Raw genomic sequence first — 8,262 nt, forward strand, 5'->3', positions numbered from 1 at the left:
TTGTTATTGTTTAGAATGTAAACCGAATTGATCAGTAATTCTGTTATTGGCAAGTCGGTATATAAAAGTGCTAAATAAATAAATAAATAAATATGTAAACCGAAGCGATATGTACCAGTACATGATCTTCGGTATAAAAGACTTTAAATAAATAAATAAATAAATAAATAAAATGTGAGCTCATCAGTCTTTTCATAAGATTGGTATGCAGTCTTTATGGCTGAAAGTGTCATACGTTGCCCTGCATCACCTAATCGGGAAACACCGTATGTCATGCTGTAAGCACTATCCTTGCATATTGAAAGGGCGGGTGCAAAGGGAAGGATCCGGTTCTACGTCAAGGCTTTCTGTGCTCCAGTGTAAGAAATATTTGCCTTTCAAGTATACTTCTATCAAAACTGTAAAGTGGAACGGAGTTTACTTCAACTGCTTTGGCGTGATTTCTTTGCACCCTTATGTCTTGAGGCTATTACCGGATATGTGGTTCTTGGAACTCATCACAGGTGAAATGTCTGGGTCAATGAGACTTCTTTCATGCTTCGTACCCTATTCTCCATTAGTACATATTGTCCGGTTGCTGGTTTTCTTGTGCACACATTTCTATATTTATTTAAGATATTAGACAAAAAACTCTTAATTGTGCTAGATGGTTACAATGAACCAGAATGGATCTGAATCGGGCTTAATTACAAATCAATTCAGAATTCATTGGGGAGTGGCATCCTCGCTGATATTTAAATGTCTAGGATATCTAGTTAGCTTTGCTTCAGGTCTAATGTACTGAAAAGAAAAGTTATTTTAATATTATTAAAGGATTTAGACATAAATGAAAAACTTCCCTTCAATTTAGAGCCATTAGGTTTTCAGATAAATATTTTCATCACCTGAAAATTAGTAGTCAAATGTAGGAGACAGGCGGGTTAAAAGCTGAAAACGTAAAATACCAGCGAGACTGCCTCCCTCAATCAGGTGGCTTGGGCTGACTGAATGGGGAGTAGTGGAGGTCAGAAATTCCCTCATTCAGATCCATTCTAATATCAAGTTTACAAATGGAGGCGGTGGTAGATTTCCATGTCTGACCTCTTGAAGATATGCCAATAATTTTGATTACTAGTACTTCACACTGGGATTCCTGGTAATGACTAGTATGATGGGAATTCCAGTTCCAAATGAGTATAAAATATACCTTTCAAATGTGTCATGTGCAACCTGAAACCGGACAATACCATGACAGGAGAAGGGTAGCGCGGAAGCTCTTGTTGCGGTTGAGGCTCCACCTAGGGTTAATGGATTCCCATGGGAGCAGCCGAGGACTTCAGGGCAATGCTGAGAGATACCAGCCAACTTACCCTCAGGCTAAGGCTTTGGGTTCTGGTGGCTGGAATGAGTTAGGCTGTAGCTGGAGTCATGCTGCAGGTTGGAACTTGGTGATGAAGGTAAGGCAGGGCTGGAGACAGGTGATGCAGGACTTCTGTCTGAGGCAAGGCAGTCTGACACGAGGCATGGCTGAATACTGGGGAAAGGGCTGGATACAAGTACAGGCCTTGGACAAACAGGGACACAACTAGAAAAGATAGTCAAGGACAGGACACAATAGATGAGAGAACAAGAAACAGAGGCCCAAAGCTTGTAGCATAGAAGGCCCCAAAAGCCAGTAACCATAAGGCTTGAAGGCCAGACAGGGAGATATGAGGAGTCCCATAAACCTCAACCTAGATAGAAGACCTGAGAAGGCCGCTAGGCTGAAGCTAGTCAGAAGGCCACAAAGCTGAGGTTGGGCTGACGGACACAAGGCTGATGCTGCCTGAAAGCCTGAGAAGGCCACAAGGCTGCAGCTGAGCGCCTACAGGCCAGAAGGCTAAGGCTGGGCTGAAGTCAGAGCCGGAAAGCCCCTAGGCCCATTAGCAATATAAAATAAGAATGGGGCCACGCAGGTAGTCTAGAAGACACTTTAAGAAGGCATAGATTGCTACACGGGGCAGGATTAAATAGGCCGAGCCCATAGAGACACTGGCTGGAGGGAGAGCAGATGTAGCTCTTCTGTAATCTCTCTCTCTTGTAATAGGCTATATCTCCCTTTGTCTACCTCAGCTTGTAGTGGTGCTCTAGGCCACATGGGATGAAGCTGCTTATGTATGCATGCCACGGAAAATAAGTCATGAGGCTATTTGTTACATGTTTCCCAGGTGGATCTGAATGCAATGTGGCATGAGGCAGAATCCAATCTGTAGATTGCATTTGCGTGAAAGATTTTATTTCCAGTTGTGTATAAGACAGGACAATATTCTCATTGTTGATGAAATTAGACATGGTCTGCTCTACAACTAATTAATAACATAGTAAAAGGCTTGATATCTATAGCATAATAGCTCGTTTGGTCTGGTTCGCAAACTATTGAGCGAAATAATTGCCGCTTCTTGTTTATTGCCACCTTGCCTTCTTTTAAAGGTTGGCAATTCATTAACGATATGCCTTTATCTTGAGTGGCCGCTGCTGGCTTTCCAAGCAGACGGCCAGCTTCTCGGGCAGCTTCCGGTCACAGGCACCAACCGGAAGCCAGTCCTCTTCCACAGCTTCCTACTGTAAGGACAAGACAGGCATGGTCAGAGCCTATCACCAGAGAGCTGTGCTATAACCCCGCCCCTTCCTGATACTGCGTGTGGACTACACGGGGCGAGGGGGCGGGGACAGTGCAGTCGTCTTGGTTCCAGCTACTGCTTGGCAGCGTGTAGGAGCTGCAGAGAATGCTTGAGAGAGAGATCCCTGGCCAGAGGAGAGGGTGGGCTCTGTACTGTTAAGAGGTTTTTCCAAAATATGTTGGGCAGATAGGTGTAATTGATCCCATTCTTCCCATCTACCTGCTCTTGTTGCAGCTAGCTTCTGGCTAAGCTACACTTGAACCCAGGATGTACTGTATTTGAGCACAGGTCATCATATCTGTAGAAGCACCTGTTAGCTGGTTATGCAGGCTTTGTGTTTTTACCCTTTATTTTTTTCTTTACTCTACATTATCTACTTATCATTTGGCAGGGGTGGATGTTATCAAACCTGTAGTTTATAGCAAACTCCTTTTCTACAGAACCCTAATTTTAAGTCCTGAGCAATCAATGGCTCTTGGAGGGCTGTCCCTTCCCTGATAAATATGTCTTTAATTTGGGAGGGAGGGAGGTGGGGTGGGTGTGAGGCAATGCCTAGAAAAAGATAAGTATAAGTTCTGACCTCTGCTTGGTGTGAAAGCTCTGTTAGATCAACCGTTAGAAGTTAGGTTAGTAAATGGAAGGTTGCAGGTTCAAATCTGTGGGTTCAAGATCCTAATTTGAGGGGCATTGGGGGGTCAGGGTTGTATGTAGTAGTAAATGAAATTCACTCTGAGAAAAGAATGATGATTCTCTGTCCTAGAGCCAGTTCCATATTGTTGAGGGATTAGTTTACTTTTTGCATATGACACTAAGATCTGCAGCAAACTGACCCTAAAAGTGTAAACTATGAAAGGTGATCTAAGTAAGCTCAGTCTTCAATGATTGGCAGTTAAAGTTCAGTGCACACAAATGCAAAGTCATGCATTTGGGATGCCAAGAGCCAGAGGAACAGTACACAACAGGGAGTGAGGAACTGATGTGCACCAACCAAAAGAGAGATGTGCTGTGATTGTTTCTTTGGGATCATCAAACACTAACAGGCATTTTCTGCACTGAAAACATTTTTGTGTACATAAATCATATGGGGTAGATTTTATAAATTTGCGCAAGGGCGTACTTTTGTTCACGCACTAGGCACGAACAAAAGTACGCTGGATTTTATAAGATACACGTGTAGCCGCGCGTATCTTATAAAATCCGGGGTCGGCACGCATTGCCTGTTCCCTCCGAGGCCGCTCCAAAATCGGAGCGGCCTCGAAGGGAACTTTCCTTCGCCCTCCCCCCACCTTCCCCTACCTAACCCACCCCCCCGGCCCTATCTAAACCCCCCCCTACCTTTGTTGCCAGATTTACGCCTGCTGAAAGCCGGTGGCCTATGCAAAATAGGTGCGCCGGCTGGATTTACGCGCGCAAGGCATTTAAAATCCGGCCCTATGTGCGCAAATCAATTTTTGTGCGCATTAAGTCTTGTATGTGTACACATGAATTTTGTGTGCATAAATCATGTTTAAGAGACTTTCCTGCTCCCCTGAGTTTAAAATGTGCGTTCAACCTATGCTGCGTGCACACTAACTCTAGTTTGTGTGTGCATTTTCCTGACTGTGCACTTTAACTCCCAGTGCATTAGCATAACAGCTTACTGCATTGGGAGTTAAAAAATAAATAAATAAATGTGACCTATTTGTTAAACTGTATGCTGTACTTCAGCACAGTTTTAACCCATACCAAGCCCCAGTGTGAGGTGATGTGGTGGTCAGACTAGAGGGATTCTTGAATATATAGGAAGAGACCTAACCAAAAGGAAAAAAGCTAATAATGCTTCTGTTGAGAACTTACTTCGGAAAAGATATAGCCAGATTGGAAGCAGTCCAGATACCGCCTACTAATCTGGTGCAGGTTTGTGCACAAAATTATATGAAATAAGATTTTAGACCGTAGATATACATACCATAGAGGAGAGAAGAGATGAGGAATATGATGGACATACAAATATCTTGAAGGTATAAATCATAATGAGCCTCATTTTCAAAAGTATTTATATGCTAAAAAAATGGGATTTAGCAATTTTCAAAAGCCCACAATATATGCCATGGAATTGTCCATAGGATTTACACATGGCAGTGCACTTTATCTGGGTAAATGACTTTTGAAAATTGCTACAACAGTAGTTGCATTTACACATATAAATCCTTTTGAAAATTACCCCCAATATTACTTAGCTACAATCTCCATCTAGCTGGTCCTAATAAAGGTCCCATACCTTGTTGTCCCAGATCAGCAATAGTAGCACAGGCCTGAAGCAAGTTCAAAACGGACAGTCTAACACACTACCTCACAACACTAAAATGTGTGTAGTGCTAAACCTGTTTAATTATCAGGTGCATTCTGGCCAGATTAGCACAACCGGTTTGTAAACTTCTTACTGATACATTGGCTCATTTCCTGGAATTCTTCAACAAAGGATAAGAATGTGCTGTGTTCCACCCAACAGCACATGCAGCTGTTGAGCAATCGGCAGCACAAGGTTTTCCTTGCCTTCAAGTAGAAAGGGGTGGCGTGGGAATTTTTTTTTTTTTTTTAATGAAGTCTGATGCCCATCCCAGAAAAATTTGTCAGTAGGCTGAGCATGGTGTTAAGGCATGGTAACATGAGATCATACCCTAAATATATCTATAGGCATAGTTGCAGTTTGAAAAGTAAGCAGTGGTAGTGTTCACGAGGAATTACAATTTTTTTGCAGTAATATCTGATGACATGGCCCCTAACACGCTTTGTGATTTTGAGTGGTTCACTATACGCAGCACAACGGGTTTGTTAGTTAATGCATTTTTTTGAGGAACAGTAACTACTGTTAATATCTTGTATGGTACATAGTGTGCAGGGCCAAGAGAGCCATAAAGTACCTCACAGTACTTAGTTTTCTTTACGGCGATCTATCATTTTTTTTAAATGGAAAACGTATACACGAACGGTTGAATTAGCACAAATTTGGAATTTATGAGAAGTAGCACTAATTATAAAGGCTTCTGCCTTAGCTCATGCATCTTTTCCAAACATTGATAATTCAGTCACTTTCAAAGTTCCTGTATTTGTTCACCTCATGCTTCAGATGGCTTTGAGCTTGTAAAGGAGGTCCTGGAGTGCTTGCTGTGGGCATCTGACTATAGATGGCGTAACTGACTTACAGAGAAGTATTTTCTTGGGGGCTTAAGATGATGGTTATGGAGGGAGCTGTTCTGAGACATTTATACGGTTTCTGCATACTTCGCGGCATCTTGGTTGGGTTTATTTATTTATTTATTTAAAAGAATTTATATACCGCAAATTAGGCAGGAATCTGTCTGGCTAAGCGGTTTACAAAAAGATAAAACATACATAGTAAAAATACACATTTAAAACAAAGGCAATGTACATCAAATTACTACACCTCCAAAAATAATAAAAACATATAAAACTACTTCTTAAAAAACACTAAAAGCATATGGCAGTCTTATGGTTATTTTGTTGTCAATGTTGTCAAAAACTAAAAATAGTTGGGTGATGTTATATGCGGCGGCAAAGAGATATGTTTTTAAAGCCTTTCTAAATTCTTTGTTTGAAAATGTAGTTGCCCAGTGTGCATCACAGGAAAATTGCCACAAACAGGAGGAAAAATGCCAGCAGAGCAGGAGCGCAAGGCCCATATAGTGTGACCATGCCCGACAAAAGCAGGATCTGAAAGAAGGTCTGTAGTAAAACTGCCTGAAGAAATGAATGAGAGGATTACTGTAAATGACTGTCTGTGCCTGCAGGGGCAGTGCTCCCTGTCGCTCATGCCGCTTTCAGAGCTTTTGTTAAAGCAATACAACAGCAGATGAGGACCATGCCGCCTGCCTATTTTCCTTTCCTCTTGCGGTACCCGCACGGTCTACGTCATCTCCAGACTTGTGCCTTCATGCCCTCTCAACTAAGGAACATCTAGTTTATGCCAAGCTGTCTCGAATTCTGATACCATTTTTGCCACCAACACCACTGGGAGGCTGTTCATGCCCCTGCTTCCCTTTTTTTTATTTTTTTATTGTGAACAAATACATTTCCGAATCTAGCCCTCTTTGAGCTTCATATTGTGACCTTTCTGTTAAAACAAATGTCTTTATCGTATCTCCCCTCTCTCTCTTCTTTGACAGATGTTTGCCAGCCGACTCCATTTCTTTTTGAGGGCAGGGTGATTCAGTCCTTGGTTTTACTCCATAGCATGCATGGGACTTGTACTTCTGACTTCCCCGGTGATTCAGCCCCTCCCCCCCCCCTCCCCTAAAAAAAAAGCAACCATGCTATGGGGTAGACCCAGAATGGGATCAACCGGTCTGGAAAAAGGCAACTAGTTGGCCACCTTATTTCTATTCACGTTTCAGGCACTTAAAGCAGAATACATCCCAAGGAGCAGTTGGATTTAAACCCTGCTTTTTCAGTGCTAACCACTAGCTTACTCCTCCACGGTATACAAACTGACCTTTGTCTCGACACAAACATTAGCACTGAAGGCAATATTATTGTCCTATAACCCTCCCGATGTACAGAATTAGCTTCTAAAAATGTGAATCACGCTTAGTGTTTCCATGGTTCTGTGATTTCCAATGTTATGACACTGTGACTCACCAGGAAAGCAGCTGTCATTAAGACCTGCCCTAGTTAATTATTTGATATATATCAAAGAGTATTCAATGTTTACACTAGGCGTAAGTGCCAAGAAAGAAGTTTTTGAATCTTCTGACAGTCATTTTGCTGACTTCATTAATACTATTTTACTGTTATCTATTAAGAAAGCTCCTAGACACTGTTCCTTAACTAAGTAGCATTTGTTAAACTATGGGTCAAAAAATAGATGCATTTTATTTAACTCTTGAGTAGACTGTATGCATGTTGATGCTTCAGTCTGGCATGTTGGTTGGTGGGAAGAAATAATGTATTAATTTATCATTTGTCCTTGTTAAGTTATTTTTGTGCATTATTATCCTATCCAGTATTGTACGAGGGTAAGTCAGTTTGTTTTTCTAACAGGAGGTTTAATCTTCTTGCTTTAGCCACGGTCCTATGTTTGAGTCCTCAACAAGGTCAAGTGATAGGGGTGGCCTCGAGAGCCTCAAACAGACCAGGTTTTCAGGATATCCACAATGAATATGCGTGAGATAGGTTTGAATACAATGGAGGCAGTGCATGCAAACCTATCTCATGCATGTTCATGGCAGATATCCTGAAAACCTGGCCTATTTGAGGCTCTCGAGGACCGGCGTTGGCCACCCCTGTGATATGACTAACCCATTTCCCCCAATACTGTATTGTTCTCAGCCTAAAGAACAAGAAGGGCAGTCCTCAGCTCATACCTTACACTTGATCTGAACCAAAGGCCAAAGTCAGAGTTGAACTTCTGACAAACAAGACAGGAATAAGATAAGGATGAAAAAAACAATACATAATGGGCAGGATTATATTTATTTGGAAAGTTGTCACTGCTTTTTTAGTTACTGTAGCCCTGAATTTTTACTACGTATCAAAGCTATTTTCAAAGGACATTGAGGGAGTAATTTTCAAAAGGAGTTACGTGTGTAAATGTACCACTATTGTAGCAATTTTCAAAAGTCAT

Source organism: Rhinatrema bivittatum, chromosome 17 (assembly GCF_901001135.1).
Source record: "Rhinatrema bivittatum chromosome 17, aRhiBiv1.1, whole genome shotgun sequence".
Taxonomy (NCBI): domain Eukaryota; kingdom Metazoa; phylum Chordata; class Amphibia; order Gymnophiona; family Rhinatrematidae; genus Rhinatrema; species Rhinatrema bivittatum.